Source organism: Strix uralensis, chromosome 3 (assembly GCF_047716275.1).
Source record: "Strix uralensis isolate ZFMK-TIS-50842 chromosome 3, bStrUra1, whole genome shotgun sequence".
In the NCBI taxonomy this organism is placed as follows: Eukaryota; Metazoa; Chordata; class Aves; order Strigiformes; family Strigidae; genus Strix; species Strix uralensis.
In genome coordinates, this window is record NC_133974.1 from 2,432,143 (window position 1) to 2,451,477 (window position 19,335).

At 46.6% G+C, this 19,335-nt stretch overlaps 1 protein-coding gene across 4 annotated transcripts in view; it reads left to right on the top strand.

Annotated features, from left to right (window-relative positions):
* The window catches only part of EXTL3 (exostosin like glycosyltransferase 3), a 134,591-nt gene that overhangs the window by 50,042 nt on the left and 65,214 nt on the right, over positions 1 to 19,335 (top strand). Inside the window, exon 1 of one of the 4 annotated variants that reach the window (XM_074861323.1) lies at positions 19,092 to 19,286. The exons of the other annotated variants lie outside the window; for them this stretch is intronic. The gene's annotated coding sequence lies outside the window, so the exon portion shown is untranslated. Of the gene's footprint in view, positions 1 to 19,091; positions 19,287 to 19,335 lie in introns of those variants that run through there. 4 annotated transcript variants of the gene reach the window in all.

A 19,335-nucleotide genomic window follows, 5' to 3' on the forward strand; every position in this document is an offset into this window, starting at 1 on the left:
ATCAAGAGCTGCAGCAGAGGCTGGAGTACAGGTAGTAAGTATTGCTCTACTAGGGGGATGCTGTGAAGAGAATCTCTTGTTGCTGTAATTTTGGGATTCTTTTGAGGCTAAAGTAATTAAATTAATCCTAAATATCTAGCTGCTCACTTATATCCCATGACTCCCTATTAATTAGTTACTCTGTCTCCAGGGTAATTGGAGTATCAGGATACCTGAGTCGTAGGCAGGCTAGTCCTGTAAGCTTTATCCCTCTCTGTTCTGCTCCCTGCGGTGCTTTCTCAAGGAAGCCGTGTGGTCAGGCGAGCTTCATCGTCCCCTGCACAGCAGTGGGCTTCCCGAAGCCAGGCGCTGAGATCCCTGGCAATGCCTCCTGCTGCCGCAGCGCATGAGAAGCTTTTATTTTTTCCTTGTGTTTGTAGCTTTGCTTGCTCACAAAGGGAGCGTGTACCGTACGGTGTGTCTTGGGCAGCCCAGCCGAGCATGCGTCCCTTCAGCTTTTTGAGTGCCAAGCACCAGGAGGTAAGGGACTTTTGTTTGGTTTTTTTCTTCCTGTTTTCAGTAGAGTTCTACATCTTGCATGAAATCAATCGGCCAGCAAAACTGTTGTCTTTGTGGGTGGAGAGGAAGGGAGCGGGGAGAAAGTTGGTTTTGGCTGCAGCATGGCTTTCTCACCCCATGGCAGGTTTTGGAGATGCCAGTGCTTTGTCCCGGCAGCTCCGACCTGAATCGGTCTTGTGGGGGTTCTGTCAGGGCTTTGGGAGCAGGGCTGTAAACACGATTCCCAAACACCACTCATTTCTCCATCACTGACTGCCTTCTGTGGCCCTGGGCAAATAATTTAGCTCTTCCTTGCCTTAATTTGGCTAATTACTGCCTTTCGATATCTCTGAGTTCTGGTAATCGGTGCTGCTGGTTGTACATTGAGACAACAACAAAGAAGCTCTCGGCTTGCAGAGGGGACAGTTTCAGCGTGGTTCCCTGTTAGTCTGCAGCCAAATAAACATCAAAACTCCAGTTTGCTATGTTTAATATGACAACTTAGAGGTGACGACTGAGTTTATAACACAAGGCTTAGCTGTCAGTGTAGAGTTGCTTGCCTATTCCAGCGTGGATGCTAACAGGTGGGACTGGTGTGACCTTGTTGTCTTGAAATCAAACAATAAGTTCCTTTGATTAATTTGTTAATTTGATGCTTGTTGAAACATATCCTTGGTAGTTGTCCTCTTCTGAATTGTGGGGTAGATTTTGCCATGGTTTGAAGTGACAGAGCGAAAGCTTTAGTGCATAAAACAACTTTATTCATTTCGTGAGTTTAGACTAGAAATCTTTTGCCTGTCTACAGCATGTATTATTTGAGGAACTATGAGATTTATGGTTATTAAACATGATCGAGCCTTTTGGGGAGGAGAAATGGCTGTGCCCTGCAAGTGTCTGGATTAAGCACAGCTAGTGTTTTGCACATCTTCTATGTCTGTTTTCTTGTTCTTCTTGGGCTGCCTCGTTTTTGTGGGTGTTGTGGGTCTTTTTGGTGTAGCACCTTGAGTTCACATACACACATCAAAGACTCTACATCAGTGCCAGCATCAGGAATAGGGAGTTTTCAGCACAGTGGTTGGGTTCAGCTGCAAGATGAGCCTCTGAGGCATCATCCCCTTTGGGGGTGAGAAGTTGGGGCAGCAGGGATGAGCATTTTGGGCTGACTCTGCATAAAGAAGCAGAGGAAGAAATCCTCATGTATCTACTGGAGCCTCCTGGAGTACTTCTGTGATGGGAGGGAGAGGACCAAATCTGGAGGAACTGGATGAGAAATGGAGTGAGGATTGTGGTGAAGCTGGAAGCAAAGGAGGGAAGTATTCCACGTGAAGAATGGTGTCCGAAGATGGGTTCAGACCATAGGCAGAGGCTGTGTGCCCTGATTTAATTCCTTTTTTTTCCCTATTTGTTTTTACTTCCTTCTCATGCTGTTTGCACTAACCGCACTGACGCTTTTAGTTAATTTCTAAGAAAAGGGAAAAAAAAAAAAATTAAACCGCTTCTGCAGCTTCAAAAGCAGGAAATCCTCATTAGCTGTGGTGTGGCCTTATCAGCTCGTTCTCACGCTGGCAGCCTGAGCTTTGCCACCCTGAAGTCCCCTTCCCATGGCACAGCAGGCTTGGAGCGGGCTGTGAGCTCTTGTGAGCTGCATGTCTGGCTAGAAAAGTCAAGGCTATGCTGAATGGACAGACTTGGACCACTCTGGCACCCACTGGCCTGGTCTTTTGTCCGCATCCATGGTGAGTTCTCGCGTTCACCCCACAAAGCATTAATGTTCTTGTAACTGATTTGATTTGGCAGAGAAATTTATGTCCGGGGAAGTCATAAGTAGCCTCTTTTCCCATCACTTAGTGTCTTAAATGTTAGTGTGACTTTTTTTTCCCCCCAGAACGTGGATTTGAAGTATCACAAATGTATGTTAAGTGTGGATCCTTAGTTACCATGAGAGAGACGGATCTGTTCCTCTAGGACAGATGATTCTCTATCATGCAACTGAATACAGAAGGAATGCTTCTCACCCAGGACTTGCTGCTTATTCCTTTCTTAGTTTGCTGCATGACCACCTTATTACCCTTCTGCCTCCAAATCATCTGCTGCAGGGCTTGGTTTGGCTCAGGATCTTTTTTATAAAAAGCTTCCAGCACTATTCCCTCCGCGTGCGATCAAAATACAGATAATAAATACCATGGATCCTCCTTTTGTGTGTGTGTGTGTGGAGGCAGAGGTGGGCTGGGGGATGGTTTTTTGAGGAAAGATGTGTAGAAATCTTTCCCAGTTCCGTTCATGTAATCAGTGTTTAACATTCTTATTGTGTGCTTCAGCCCGATCACCTTTAACTTGATTGTTCTGAGATTACTTATCTGAAAGAGACGGAGGTTCATTATGTTAATTGGCTCTGAAATTACTGCATTAAATATCTGTAATTGGTATTATTATTCTGGTCTCGTTGTGTCCTAGGGTTTTCAGTGAGCAGGAATTGATATGGAAACCTGCGCTTTCTGTTGTGGTTGCTGGCGGAGCCTCACGTGAGGTTGGTGTTAAAGCACTTGTTCGATGATGCTTATAGCAAAGAGCAGGTTTGGTGACGTGGAGGGGGGTAAGATCCCTGCGTGAAGGTGTCTGTGTTTAATCCCAGCTCCGCGGAGAGCTATCTGCTCCAACTGAGGTAGGGCTTTTCCTGCAGGACTGCTTTGGCTTAGATCCCAAAGTGCTTTTTGGAGAAAAGAAAGTGCTGCTTTACCCCATGTTGTACTGAACCAGGGCAAGAGCAGCCTGAATGCAGTGCAGGGAGGGAAACACCCGCAGGGGTCTACCGCAGAGCTGGCAGCCATTGAGGGGCTTCTGATTGCCCACTTGGGCTAATGGCCCTGGGATTAATATCACACACTTTGCCTGCTTGAAAGAAGCTTTTATAATAATTTTACAATAAGAATTGTGAATACAGGGAAGATATGGCCACTTGAAAGCTGAACTATGGATGTGCGGTTGGAAAAAGTAATTTTAGGGGGGAAACAAGTGTGGAATAAGCTGGTGTTTCCATTCCTGGCTGCACTGCCTAAAATTGTTTGGAGAAGGGATAACTTCTGCCAGTGTGGTGTGTCTTGCTGCTGTTGACAGCACAATTTCTACCCAGTTATGAGATCCTCTTACAGCCAAAGCTATTCTTTTCCCTCCCACCTCTCCAGTTTGGCCAAAACGGTTTTCTCCTTCATCAGGCAGAGTGAAAGCTTTCTTAACGGTTACTGACAGTGTTGTGAGCTTGGATGAGCTGTGACATAACTTGATCCTCTCTAAACTGCAAAGCACAGGCAATATTTCAGTAATGTGCTGTAAGAAGATTTCTGTGCCCAGCAGAAATGGTAACGTAGGTTAGAACTTGGTGTTGGTGGGAGAACGTTGAAAAGAAGGGAGGGCTGCTGGATAATGGGTGAGGAAAGTAAAAGGGTTGAGGTAGGAGTCAGAAATTGGAGTAAGGACAGCATTAACAGGTAGGAGGTGAGGTGCGTGGGAAGGAAATGAGGAGAGGTGTCTGAGTAAAAGGGAGGAAGCGAAGACCTGCTTTCAGTTCCTCCCAGGCATTTCTTTTGAAGCACACATATTTGTTTCTGCTCTGCTCCGTTTGCTGGTGAGCCCTAGGGAACTTGCTCTGGCAGAGGGCTGGAGGGTGACACGCTGAGGAGGGCTGGGCTGCTGTTAAGTTCCACAGATGGGCACGGCTTCTTGCCCAGGAGTCGGCCAAGACACCCAGGAGGGGCTCAGGAGGGATGTGTGGCCGCCCTGGCTGGACTGGAGTAAGACCAAACCTTGCACTGTGTGTAGGGCATGAGAGTTGTTCCCTCTGCGCATTGTAACTACCATGGCAATGATTTTGCTCCTTGAAGCCTGGTTTTATTGGAAGAGTAAGTATGCAGCAGGCTGTTCAGGGCTTCATTTGAAAGAAAAGACCTGTACTATTTGGTTGGGCCAGTGTCTGGTTAGAGCAGCATCCTGTGTGGACGCAGTAGTGAATGCTTAGGGAAGAGTGGAAGAGCAGGTGTTCATAGTGATTCCCCTCCTATTCCCTCCTACCCTGGAGCAGCCACAGACCTCCAGAGCTGGAAATTGCCAAGTCACCTGCTCTTGCACAGGCTGAGAGTTGGGGGTGTTCAGCCTGGAGAAGAGAAGGCTCCAGGGAGACCTTAGAACGGCCTCCCAGTACTGAAAGGGGCTACAGGAAAGGGGGGAAGGACTCTTATCAGGGCAGGTAGGGATAGGATGAGGGGTAACAGTTTTAAACTGAAAGAGGGTAGATTTAGATTAGATATAAGGAAGAAGTTGTTCACTGTGAGGGTGGTGAGGCACTGAAATGAGTTGCCCAGAGAAGCTGTGGCTGCCCCCTCCCTGGAAGGGTTCAAGGCCAGGTTGGACGGGGTTTTGGGCAACCTGGGCTAGTGGAAGGTGTCCCTGCCCATGGCAGGAGGGTGGGACTGGATGATCTTTAAGGTCCCTTCCAACCCAAACCAGTCTGTGATTCCTTCCATCTCTGTGGTCTTGTAGACCAAACTGCTCCTAGATTTGTCCTTACCAAATTATCAATATGTGTGGTCTCTGCAATACCTCGAAGAGGCAAATAAAGCCAGATGCTGATTGCACTTCTGCCCTCGCATGCTGACAGAAGTACAACTTCAAGGATCCTGCTTTCATCTCCTGTATCTTCTCCTGTTCTCAGCTTTTGCAGCTATTCGTTTGCTTGACACAAACGCACAGCTCTGCGTCGCCTCTCGAGCACTAGAATAAGAGATGAACTGGCCTGTTGTCTGCGTTAGACACCGCTGATGCAAATTAAAAGCAAAATTAAAGCTTTAGAGGTTGCTTCTTGTTAAGGTGCTGTGAGTTGGAATGAGTATTAGAGCCATGTTACAGCTATATGGGACACTTACAATATGGGTTCGCAGAAGAAAAGCTACTTAAAGGCAGTGGATAAGCACACTGTGGGCAAGGGAATCCTTTTCCCACTCCAGTTGCCTGTGTGGGTGCCTGGAGCTTTGTAAAGAAATTTTCCACAGTCTGATGCACACATTGTAGAATTAAGGACAAACTTTGCTGCCACTGTTTTGAAACTATTACCTTATTATTTGAATCTTTGATCGGAAAAATCTCAAGGCTTTTTTCACCATGCCTCTGAGTCCCCTCTGAGCAACACAAGACACTGTCAGCCTTTCTGTGGAGTCAAATTTTCTGAAGTTTTGTCTGCTTTTTTTAAAAAACGAAAGTATTCTTTAGGTCGAAGTTGGAATGATACAGCTTCCATCTGGGAACTATTTTAGCTTTAATTTGAAAAAACAGACTATAAAACACACACTCATAAAAACAGTTTGTCCTTTCCAATATACTAGAAGATGATTCTCATCAGCCTCTTAAGGCATTCTACTTTCATGTATTTAAGCTCCATGACATGTTCAGAGAGATAGTTACTGTGGGTTTTAATACAGGGTCATACATAAATTTCCAGTATGGATCATTTGGGGAAGATTAATGTGGGGAATGTGTTAATAGTAAAGAATTTGAAGTCATTTCAGATTTTGCAGCACTTGCTATGCACAAGTAGCTTAGTGACCGTAAAGTTGCTGTCCAGTTTTGCTTGAAAATGAGATGTACTCAAAGGATGTACTTAAAACTTTGAAAATCAAGCGTGCCTGTACATGTGCATTCATGCTCCTACCTTGCTGTGGAGGGGTAGTTGACATGTATCAGGTGTTGGCTGTGGGTTCAGTGCTTCAGCCTGATCATCTACCTACTCCTGCTGCTTCTTTGTCATCGCTTTGGGAGCTGCAAGGTTTAACAGCAGGGTACACCAGGAATTCATCCTCTCGACAGCAATGTGGCACTATCCAAATGTGTTGATCAGTTTTCTGTGGATTTCTGGAAACCAGCTAGCTGATTTTTGGCTTTTTAGCGTTAATGGCATCTCCAGCTCTACTCAGCACAGCTGAGTTCAAGGTGCAGGGGCAGGAGTAAGGCACCACTTAACAGTGTAAGAATTTACCAGATGATACCGTCAGTTTTCCATAGGGTGACACTGATTTCCCAGGTTTTGATTTGATGCTCTTATTCCTGAGCCTGACAGAGCCTGTGTGTCTCCCTCGCCCCCAGGGAGGTCCCTTGATTAAGTCATTCATGTTTCATGGGACCTCATGGGGAGCCCATGCTGCCAAAAGTAATGAGCTGAAAAGACTGGTAGTGTCAGATTATATCGGCATCCTGCAAAGACCTCATTCGCTTCTGATTCCTTGTTATTCTTGGTGAGCTTGGTTATGATGCCATCTGACTTTTGTGATAGGGAATTTTTTACAGCTTGGTTATGGAGAAGCAGAGTTGGGCAAGAAATCGTGCAAAGCGGCGAGGTGTCTGGCGGTGTTTGACCTGCAAGGGTTGTAACTGCCCACCTTCTCCTTCATCCCAAGCGGTACTTGCTTCAGGGATTGTTGGAAACTTAATAAAACCCCAAACCACCACCAAATTGCTTTTGAGTAACGTGAAATTCTGATTATGGAAATGTTAATCGTGTATCACAACATGCATTCATCTTCTGCCTGCTCAGAAATCCTGCTGGTGGCCTGTGCATAAACAGAAGGACATTTAAAGAGATTTTTGCTTAAAACGCACTTGTTAGGACACGTATGTAAAGCTGGTACCTTCAAGGCTAAAATCAATGTTTTTGTTTGTGAAGCAGCATTGGTGTGCGAGTAACTTTTATGGCCGAATAAAGGGTTGGTCTTTTTCCAGAGGAGCTTGCAGCCTAAATTGGATAATGCAGCAAAACAAAACAGCAGAGAAAGGTGGGTAGAGAGCCTCGAGAGGGGATGCAGGTTTTTATCTGGGAGAGTTGAATGGTGACATTCCTAAGCCTCTCCCTGCTAGCATTCTTCTGTGTCTGATCTTCTAAAAATACTTGGAGTACATGTAACTTAAGGTGTGATTATTATATTATGAACAGAGTTGAGTTAGTGATAGAGGGGTTGTGCTTTTGTTATATCTTATTTTGCCACAAGTGATGATGCAGGCTGATTTTAGTCTCTGAAGGGAGATGCAGACTCTTGGCTTGCAGCTCTCACACATGTTGATCCAGATGAGTGGCCGAGAGACAGGAGGGATTTCTGACCAAGTGCCTGGCAAAGGTGTCCTGAGATGCCCTTGGGAGGAACTTACCTGCTTCTTTCTTTCTTTTTCTCCTACTTAGGAGAGATCCTAGAGACACAGCTAGCTAACTCAGGCACCTGGTGTTTGGTGCTGTAAAAACCTTATCTGCAGTTTGACCAGATTTTTCACTTCCCAGTGCAGCTGGGGCTGATGCTAACACCAGTTATTAAAAGTTTGCCAGACTTCCTGTGTTTGAAAATCCTATTTTCAGTTTCTCATTTTTCATCAAACTTTATTTCAGCTAGAACTTTCCAGCTGATTGTCTGCTGGGAGATGTGCTTTTTGGGAAGGGTTTAGTGAAAACCCTTCAGCTGTTTTAGAGAATGAGACTAAGAAAATACATACTTTCTTACAATTAAAAAAAAAAAAAAAAAAAGGCACGGTGACCGTTTCAAGTCAGTGTGCCCCTGCACTTGGAGCAATGATTTGATGTTTGGCAGATGTCTCTTTGGCAGTTCCCATAAAAATCCATCAAAGTTGGGCCAATTTGGAAACGTGTGGGGGAATAGGGGGCAGGGAACTGGAGGAGGAGGGAGAAAAACTGTGTTGCTTAAGCATCACTGAATACCACCCTCAAGCTGGATCCTCTCCTTGCTGTTGCCATAGAGTGTGTCATTTTGGAGAAGCTGCTAGAAACAGTCACTTCAGAAATACCGTTCTCAGAGCAGTGTGTGGTTTTTTTGGAGACCCTGGATCTAGTTTTGCAGCGTTAGTGGGTTCAGTGGGACCTGTCCCCTCTGTGTATGCCTATATGTGAAAATATATATGTGTATATATAGAGCTGTATGTTGGTGAAGATAAAATATATCTATATATCGAGGTCTGAGGCATCCCCACATGAGCAGAAGCTGCTGGTCCTAGTCCATCCCTGCCTCTGAGGCTCATGTCCTTGTGGGAGGACAACCTTAATATCTTAAGAGCTTCATCCTGGGCCAGGTTTTGGGTTGAAACCACTTCAGAATGTTTTAGAAGAGGCTTAAGAAAACACAGTTGTACAAAACTTATTTCTGCAAGAAACTAGGCTGGAAGTGGGCTAAGGGCAGTGTTTCGCACCCTCAAGTGTTGGGCAGAGCATCAGTGAGATGGAGAGCGTGGGACAGAGATGCTCCGGTACCCACCTCTACTCTGCTGGCAGTCAGCGCCTGCGGGAAGCAGACAGGCAAATCGCTGTGACCCTGTAGAAATGGAGGCCCAAGGAAGCAAAAGAAACCTTAAGGGACATCTTGGATCAGGCTCTACAAGTTAGGTTTGATCCTTTCTGCCTTTTTGTTCAACGTACTCTGGAGTTTGCAGGAAAGGGACGTGAAACCCTGTGGCCTCTCTTGTGCTCCTGCAGCTTGGGCTGGTGCATTGGCCTGTTGGGTTGGGGCATTGTGGAGGACAGTGAGGATAATGAGCCTTCTTTTCTTTTTTCTGGTGGAGGCGGTTATGCCCGAAGGAAATAAGGTGAGGCATTAGAGTGGTTTGTGCCTGTCTTTCTCATAAAGGAAGGTTTCGATTGCAGGATGGCTGAGATGACCAGATGTTTTGTCTCAGCTCAGTTTGCCCAGGGGGAATTGCACAAGATATTCCTCTGTAACAAAACAAACCAGCAAACAACCAACTTGACTTAAAGATGGAGCCTATGTCAAAATGTAACACTAGGGGTCGGTGGAATCGGAGTTGCTCTAAGAGCTTCTGGACTTCAGTGACCTTCTAATAAAGCTTTTGTGCATGTTAAAGTTACAGAATCAAGCATCTTTGCTGGTAGCACCAAGCATCGTTCCTGTGCTGACAAAGGCCTGCAGGAGTACTGGATGGGAGGAGAAATGCAAGTGTCGTTGAAGGATGTATTTGCTCCTAGGCAAATACTTAGATTTGCCAGTTTTTCAGGTTATTTTGATTTGATAGCAGATTTATTTTTTAAGGATGACTTATCCTGCTTAATCAATTTTCTCTTGTCCATAGTGAGAAGAAATTGAGTGTAATGTCTCGTGCTTATAGGTAAGAGTGGGTTGTCTGTGAGCTTGTGGTGAAACACTGCTCCGAAGGAATTCAGTTTTGTCTGACTAGACAGTGTCAAAGCTGTCATGGAGATAGTGTAAGTCCGTGTGTGTGCTCTTTTTTCATCAGTGTGGGAAATAAGTCATGTAAAGGCTGTGATAAAGCTGTAGCACTGTAAATGTGATCATGGGAGTTCTCAGGAATAGCTGCATCCTTGCTGTTCTTGTGACTTTCATCAAGTACAGAGTCTCTGCGGAGAAAATGTGTGGACTTCACAAAACTGATGGAGTAATAAATCATTACGAGAATATGATAAATGAGTTGGAGTAATCCAGATGACTTGTAAACTGCAATCCCGCAAGTCATATGTGAAATGACCCACGATTAAGTCACAGGTGGAGGAGCGAGCAGCCTGGGCCATACCTGAGGAAGAGGGCTCTGCCCTGGAGAAACAGTCATGGTGAAAAGGTACTTGTGGTTGTACTGAGCAGCCAAGTCCACTTGAATTCCCAGAGTGGTAGTGCAGTATGGAGTGTTTAATGCCATCTATGGACATGTGAACTGGGAAATGGCAACAAAGGATGTTTTTACTTCCAAAAACTCCATTTATGAAAATACTGGTGGAGTAGCTTATTTAGCCCTGGTATCCGTATTTTAAAATAGACATGGGAAAAGCTAGGGGACATAAAGAAGGAGCAGAAGGGCAGTATTTGGAGCGGGGAGAAAATATCTAGACTTGAACTTTTTAAATCTCCCACTGTGTGTCAGGTCAAGAGAGAGGTCAAAACATGACTCCCTTTTGTGGGGAGAGGATGCTGGGTGCTGCCCAGTCTGTTGGAGAGCACTGGCAGAAGCACCGGTGGTTTGGAAGGTGACATTAGGAGGTGGACATGAGCTGCAGTTAATCTTTGGAGCAAATTACCAGGAAAGGGTGGATTCACTACCTCTTTGGACCAAGCTTGGATGCATCTTTGGAAGTTGTACTTTAACTAAAAGCAGGTAACTAGGTTTACTGGGAGACACATAACCAGTTATTTTTGCTTTACATGTGGGAATGCTGAGATCCAGAGAAGGTGAGACTGTTCTGCTTGTGCAGAAAGTCCACACCATGGGCACAGACTAAGCTGTGTGTTCAGTCTAGTGTCTGTCACCAAATTGAGGCCATGTCAGGAGGTGGTTTCTCATGCCAGCATGGTTCTGTGCAGTGACACCAGTTTGGGGGTGTTGAGCAAAGGGAGTTTCTGTTCCCTTTCTTGAAGGCAAATCCAATAACACCATTTTTGCTGTGAAAGCAAAATGCCATTGTGAAACAGAGGGTGGTTTCACACAGTGGAATGGTGAAAGTTCTTGCTTGGACTGCTGCTTTTTGAATGAATTTCTGCAGTGGACTGGAGACTTAGGACAGTTTTCTGAAAGGGAATTGTTGCTACTTCTGTGTGTTTTATCTGTCTGTGGAAGAGGGAAGGACTTCTGTGCTGAGACAGAATGTGCCTCTTGCTCTTCTTTGAAGCAGCTAATTTGCCCCTGCTGAGCATCCTTTCACTTGATGCTAATCTTTGTGCCACCTAACTGCTTTAATGTGAAAATATATGCAACAGTGGGCTATGACTTTAGGTAAAGAGGGACAAGCCAGCCATAGAGGACCTTAATTAAAGGTCCAGTTTTTATCCCTGAATGTCTTGAGCCTGAGAAGCGTGTGCAAAGGGGTTTTTTTTATGAAAGCTTTTTCTGAGTTAGCTAAGGAAAAAATAATTTTTTGTTGTGTGGGGTTTTTTTTCCTTTTTTTTCCCCTCTCAAAAGTAAGTCCTAATACTGTCTCTTGTCTTCTTACCCCTTGTTGATAAATGGTAGGAGTAAAAGTGCTGGAGTAAATGTCGCATTTTCCTTATCCACTCTCATTTCTGCATTGAACATCCTTGTGCATTCCTCCTTTGCTTATGCCAAACCCCAGTTTCTCTATGCAAAGCCCTCTCTATGCATCATTATATCAGTTTGATTGGCAGACTTGAGCTTGCCAGGGGAATTTAGGGATTTTTAAAGGGGATCTTTGTCTGTTTGGGGTTTAGATTGGTCATTTAAAGGTGTGTTGTCAAGAGTTGTCTGTCCTGCAAGAGGACATGAAAGGGAAATTGCGGCTTCTGGAGTAGGTGGTTGGGGACACGCAGACCTTTCAGCTGAGCGTCTCCAGCATAAGCTTGTGCGTTGGCAAGCTCCTAGTCAGCTGTGAGGTAAATTATTAGCTTAAATCCCTTTCCCTTCCGGTGACTCAGCAGGCAGGCAGTAGCTTTTAGGGCATCTCTAACCTGTTTGACTTTCAGTTGCGAGTCTGAACCCAGACTGGCATAGTCTTTGGAGGTAAAGGGTAAGAAGGCAGTTGAAACTAATCCTTTGCTAGCAGGGTTGGCTTGACTCTTGGGGTGGGGCAGGGAGGGAATAACTTCCCAGTTTGTTTCTGGGAAATCAGTTGTTTTCATTTGGGTTTGCAGAAGAAACTAGTAGTTTATCCCTATTCTTCACAAGCCTTTGCAAATTCTTTTCTTGCAGTGGGATCATAAAATCTTTGACTTTCTCTCTGCTCTGCAACAACAGGTTTTAATTTCACTGTTTGTATGATTTCGTTTGCTAATGGAAGCTAGATAGGGGCTCTCTGGGGTTTTCTTCTGTGCTTTTTTTTTCCCCCCATAGACCCCTCCTGCCTTATCCTACTGCAGTCTGCACTGTAACTCTGGCATAACAGGCACCCCAAACAGTCCTTCATTTCTAGCTCTGTTTTCTATGTTCTTTTCCAGAGTATTAATATGCCTGGTAGCCTCTGTGCTCAAACGAGGCATAAACAATTCAGACAGCAAATGCTATAGAGCAAGTGCAGTTAATGGACCCAGATGGTTATGTTGCCAGTTTTATGTGACATGCTGCCTGCATTAGCCTGGGAAACTTTCTGCTCTTAAATATTGTAGAACTCTATTTAATTTGTGTTGTCCAAACTTCTGCTGGACTTTGGCATCTCCTTAATAGCACTTGGTACCGCAGGTACAGGGGTGCCAGTAATGCCTTGTGCCTGACCTAGCATGATGTCTTCATCCCAACTGTGGTCAGCTTTGGTGGAGAGACCCTTGGAGAGCCCGTGTGCGTGTGGCGGAGCGGGTTGCAGCCTCCTGTGCCTTCACCGTGGACAGATGGCCCGCTGGAGCTGTGGATCTGAGCTCGCATTGGCCTTCTCCTCAGATCAGGGTAGAGTGTTGCATGCCGGGAGTGATTTCCACGGGCATATTTCTGTATTAGGTCGCAATATTTGTCTACCTTAGTGCAAGAGAATGAGCTTAAATAACCATACTGAAAACAAATTTTAGATACACGATCGCATGCCTGACAATGTGAAAAATAACGATGGTACAGGCAGATGAGGGAAATAAAAAAACCAGTCTGGATAAGAGCCTTGAAAGAAGAGAAAATGGGGAAGCAAGTGGACATAACTGTCAGGAAAGGGTGAGATGAAAGCAAATTGTGCTGTTTTTGTGACCGAGGGGTAAAGTAAAAAGCTTTTCAGCGGACACTGTGAGGATGAAGAAAAAACAAATGGACAAATTTATCTGGATAGTGAAGAGAGGAGGTCAGAAAAGAAAACAGAGATAGTTAAATATCCCGAGATGCCATTTAGTGCTGCGTGTTTCACTCGTGGCCTTTCCCAGCCCCCACTAACACAGATTGCTCCAGGCCACCTAGGGCTGCAAATTCTCCATCCCTGTTTCCTGCTGGGGCAAAGGAGAGCTCGGCTGTGTACATATCCGAGATGGTGGTTTTAATTTCCAGGAGGATGTAGTTCTTACTTGTTTATGTTGGAGCAGCAAGCTGGAGAGGCCAGGAGAGGACCATGTGTTTAAGAGCAGGGCTGGATTCCCCGGAGAGCTGACGAGCCTTCCTAGGCATTTCTCCATAGCTGCCTGTCTGCATCTGCCATGCCCTGCTCTGCCTTGAGAACCTGGGTTAGTCCCCCTGTACTCTGCACTGGTGAGGCCACACCTTGTGTCCAGTTTTGGGCACCTCAATACCGGAGAGATCTCGAGGTGCTGGAGCAAGTGCAGAGGGTGGCAACGAAGCTGGGGAAGGGCCTGGAGAATAAATCCTGTGAGGAGCGATGGAAGGAGCTGGGACTGTTCAGTGTGAGGAGGAGAAGGCTGAGGGGAGACCTCATCACTCTCTACAGCTCCCTGAAAGGACATTGTAGAGAGGTTGGTGCTGGTCTCTTCTCCCAGGGAATTAGTGACAGAACAAGAGGGAACGGCTTTAAACTGCAACAGGGGAGGTTCAGACTGGACATGAGGAGAAAAACTTTCCCAGAAAGAGTGGTCGGAGAGTGGAATAGGCTGCCCAGGGAGGGGGTGGAGTCCCCATCCCTGGATGTGTTTAAGGGCCGTTTGGATGAGCTGTTGGGGGATGTGGTGTAGGGGAGAACTTTGTAGAGTCGGGCTGAGGGTTGGACTCGATAATCCCAAGGGTCTTTTCCAACCTGAATGATTCTGTGATTCCTCCAGCCCTGCATCCCAGAGACGCAAGGCACAGACCCTGCCTGCTATACACAGTACAGTATTAACATTTCTCTTGTAATCACGCCTATCTTTAGGACATAAGGACAGGTTTAATCCCTACTTTATGTATTCCAGCAGTCCCCACGCTGGACTCCTCCCATCTCCAGCTCTTAGTGGTGAGCTCAATGACTTAGTGTGGTTACTTAGGGCAGAGCTTCCTTGTTCCTTTTCAAGGCGATTCTTACATGCCTCGTTGAGGCTCTCTGCAGCAGACATCTGTCACTTGCTTTTCTGCTACGGACGGCAGCGACGAGGCACACAGTTAAAGGTTGATGGTGGGGTGAGCGGCAGATGTCGATAAGCGTTGTCTCTGCAGTGTGCGCGCCGTTCTGCTCCGTCTGTGCCAAATGCAACCCTGTTTGCTTAGCAAAATAACACGAAAGGCAGGAGTGACATGAAAAAAATGCAATTTAAATGTTCTTTTAAAAAGACAGCAACAACAAACTTCTGTTTCAAAGGATGTATCCGTTAAATACATTGTGCTACGTAGATTCCTGTGATCTCGAGAGACCTTTGGGAGCTCCAGCTCACCAAACGGTAACACATCAAAGAAGTGTCCATGGGGCTTGGAGTACAAACATGTAATATGCAGATGGCATAGAGAGTTCACAAGGCTCTGAGTCCATGCCCAGGGAACAGATACTCCCTTGCTGAGAGACCATCTGACAGCCTCCTTCTTTTAGATGACTCTTTGCATCAAAGGTGACCTGAAAAACTTTTTTTAATACATTAAAAAAAAAAAAAAAAGCTCGCAAACTTAAAAATCCCGAGGTCCAACTACAAGAGCCAGTCCTCTGCTTAAAAGATCAGTCTTTGCAAAGTAAGTTTTGCTTGTCTTCACAGATTTTTAAGGCATGGTTGCCTGGCACAGGGGCATCTTGAGCTCCACGTTTGCCAGAGCAAGAGCTCTCCTTGCACAGTGTCCATGTGTGCCGAGGGGGCTGTGGTGGGACCCACAGCAAGTGGGCAGTTGAGAATGACCCATTCTCCAATATTTACCACATAGCAACATCTGTCATCTGATAAACTAAAGGGAAGGGATGCCAGGCTTGATGAGTGGGCCTATGTGAACCTCATGAAGTTCAACAAGGCCAGTTGGGGCAATCTCCAGTATCAGCACAGGCTAGGGGGTGAATGGATTGAGAGCAGCCCTGCTGAGAAGGACTTGGGGCACTGGTGAATGAAAATTGGACATGGCAATGTGCGCTGGCAGCCCAGAAAGCCAACCGTGTCCTTGGCTGTATCAGAAGTGTGGCCAGGAGTTCAAGGCAGGGGATTCTCCCCCTCTGCTCAGCTCTTGTGAGACCCCTGCCCCCCCTGCCCCTGCAGTGCTGTGTTCAGCTGTGGGGGCACCAACATCAGAAGGACACAGACCTGCTCGAGCAGGGCTGGAGGAGGCCACAAAGATGCTCGGGGGGCTGGAGCACCTCCCCTGTGAGGAGAGGCTGAGAGAGTTGGGGTGTTCAGCCTGGAGAAGAGAAGGCTCTGAGGAAACCGTATTGTGGCCTTTAAAATTATAAAAATGGCTTATAAGAAAGAGAAGGACTTTTTAACAAGGCCTGTAGTGACAGGACCAAGGGGCGAGGGTTTTAAACTGAAAACAGGTAGGGTTAGATAGGACATAAGACATGTTTTTACATTGAGGGTGGTGAGACCCTGGAACAAGTTGCCCAGAGAAGCTGTGGCTACTCCCTCCCTGGAAGGGTTCAAGGCCAGGTTGGACGGGGCTTTGAGCAACCTGGGCTAGTGAAGGATGGTGCTGTCCATGGCAGGGCGTTGCACTAGATAATCTTCAAAGGTCTCTGCCAACCCAGACCACCTGGTGGTTCTGTCATCTCAGCTGGGGTTGGGATCATGGTGTTTGGTGGTTTTATCTCTGAGGTGTTTTTATCTCTGCAGCAGTGGAGTTGCTGAGGCTGTTGGTGCAGGAGTAACTTGGGGTTCTTAATGTTGTTCTAAGGCTTCTGTCTCTGCAGGTAAAAAAAATTATCTTCAGAGCATCAGTTCCTGCAGAAAACCTCACCTTTGTAGTAGAGGCATTTTTGAGGCACCAAATAATTCCGCCTTATGCCTTGGGCAATGTAGATTGGGCTCTTGCTGCAACTCGGTGGTGTAACCGAGATCAGGCAGCCAGGCTGCCTCTGCCCCGAGCGCAGCGTAACCCGGGTTCAGCTGAGTTTTACCTCCGTGCTGAATCGGGATCCGCGATGCAGATGAAAGCGTGGCCCAGCGTGCGCTTCCAGCAGAGGTTTGTCAGTCTTGGGAGCCCCCCTCACCGCACCCCAGTGGTGGGGTGAGGCGGGCTACATGTGTTTCATGGCTTACTGGTGTGGGGGTGGCACTTGGGGACCTGCAGAGCGGTGGGGAAGCAGGACTTGAATTCAGTCATAGATTTGCCTGGTGCCCAAAGTAACGCACTGATTTGACCAAGAATGCCCTGGTCCGTTCTGCTCTCCCAAAAATAACATCCCCCTCCCTTTTTTCGGGTTAGTTTTCATAATCGGATCTGGAAGCGAGTCCTCTGCTGGGCAGGCAGCCAGCAGACATCTCGGCGGTGGGATGTTCTCTGCCCCCCAGCCCCACCATGTTGGGGGCAGCTGGGTGAGGAGGAAGAGCAGCATCTCATACCCGCTTGGTCTAGTGGGGAGAAGCGGTTGGGTTGGTCTGTGAGCACAAGTTTAAGGAATGGCTGATGCAAATTCAAACGCTTTTTGATCGTCCGTAGAGAAAAGTCCAGCAGAACCCCGGGGTGGTGCTTGGACAGAAAGCAGATGCCTGCTGTCTGAGGAATCTTCAAAACATTTCTCCTTTTGCCAGCACTGTTTGAGGCTTTCCTGGCTTGGATCTGTGCCAGCCACATTGTGCTCCAGTCCGCCGCTTATCCCCTTCAGGGGCTGGCACAGCAGGGATGTGGCATTACCTGCCCTCGATCGATGGGGCAGCACTGGGCACGGCAAAACAAATACCCTGGGGATATCTGGTGTCTCCTCTCCATCTGGGACCGGGTCTGGAGGAGGTGACCACCCCAACCTGCTTCTGCTGGCTCCCTCGTGCATGCCAGCAGCGTTTGGTGAGCCACATTTCAATCCTGGCATACGTTAGAGGAATTAATTTGTGTGCCTAGGGATGAGGGTAAAGGAGAGGCTTGTTTAGAAGCAAATTAACACAAGGTCTCCTTCAACACCTAATTACAATGTGTGCTGTCCATCCGGATTCCACCCCATGGAGAGCCCATCGCCCGCTGCCACACTTGGTTTTAGCCCGAGGGCCGTGAAGCAGCTTGTCGCCGGCCTTGCCATGTCGCAGCAGATGTGTGCCAGAGCGCTGCTGGCTCCCACCGATGGCGGGGAGAGTCACGACGCCTCTGTGTGTGTGTGTGTGTGTTTTGGCAGAGCTGCAAAAATCAGCATTTACCACATATTATGGAGCCACGTCCCATTCCGTCAAGTGGGAATAACATTGCAAAAAGTGCACGTCCCCGTGAGGGAACAATTTGGTAGCAATCAACAGTTGTTGACTCTAGAACAGCTTCTGCTGGTCAAGCCACTTCTTTAAAGGCTGGGGTTTTTTGGTCTTTTTTTTTTTTTTGAGATGGCAGCTTGGTAAGGGCCAGATATTGTTGTGACAGTACCTGTAAAATCCTTAAGCTGCTTGAATCACTCCAAGGAGCCAAGCAATAAAAGAGCTAGAATAAAATGTATCCCACAATGTCCTTCACTTCTGCTGACAACTGCAGTTTAAATGACTGGTGCAACCTTTTAACATAGCTAGCTTGTAAAAACTAATAAAAAATAAAATGAAGTCATAACAGCTACTTGCCACCGCTTCTTGGATGGGGAGTAGAGAGAAACTGCCTTTCTTTTTGGGTGAGCCTGTGCTAGCGTACTATTATTGCTGTTGATATTATATTCTGATCACTGTCATTAATATATGCTGCAATTTTTACATTATATGAGTTGTACAGTGTTTATTAGAGAGGGGGCTTTGCTTTTATCATAAGGTAGCATTTATTCCATGACCACCCTAATGTTTTTCAGAGCTTACATTAGAATTATGCTTTTAAAAAACCCCTAAGCTCTGAGTGGTTTGTTTGGCTGATTTGAATTTGGGCATCTCATTTCCAGGTGCTGCTCTTATTCCTTGGATCCTTTGCCCCAAGCGTCCAGAGTTTCACCCAGAATAATTTGTGACTTTGAAAGAAAAAAACCAATTTAACCACTGTGGATTTTTATTTTGTAAATAGTATGCATTCAAACTGTGCGATAAAATATTTCCAGACCTTAAAGAGCCAGCGAGGATTGTGTACAGATGCTGGGTTCGCATAGTGTGGGTGAGTGTTGGAGCGTGTATTTTGCAGGGCATGATGAAATGAAATCCTCAGCTGTGCCTGTTGAGTAACATCTTCACTCGTGATTCCTGGAGAACTCTGGAAAGAGCTTTGCAGTCCGGGGAGGAGCGAGGAATAGAGGGGTTGTGGCTGTTAGTTCCAGTTTCTGCAAACATCTTGTAGCCTTGTGCAGATGGAAACGTGCCACGTCCTGCAGCCTGCCAAGAGAGAGAAGAGCTACGTTCACGATATGTTTCCTCCTTTGTAGCCCAGAGATGTAGGCACTCGGGAAGCATTTTGGTAGCTGAAGTGAAACGGATGGAGGCAGCCTTTATAAGCAGCTTCCAGTCTTGTCACCAGTGCCCAGCACCAGCCCCTGAGGACCAGCACCAGCTCCCTGCTGGGAGCGGCAGCGGAGCTGGGACTGTGTGAAAGGCTACGAGTATGGAACGCATTAGTAAGAGTAGGGGTGGGAAGAGGGAGGCTTGGGACACTCCGCTTCTACTGGCCGCCAAAGCTGTAACTGTCCAAAAGACTGTGTAGGAGGATGAAGGCAGGATGTGGATGGCCCTGAGACGCAGCGCTTTTTGTTCTGAAACAAGAGGAAATGCCACCTACTGCAAAGTCATCGCCCGCTGAATGATAGTCCCGAAGCCTTGGACTTGGGTTAGCAAAAGGTATTCTATTTTGTTTCGGTATTCTGTATGTTTGGCTGCTGAGATCAGA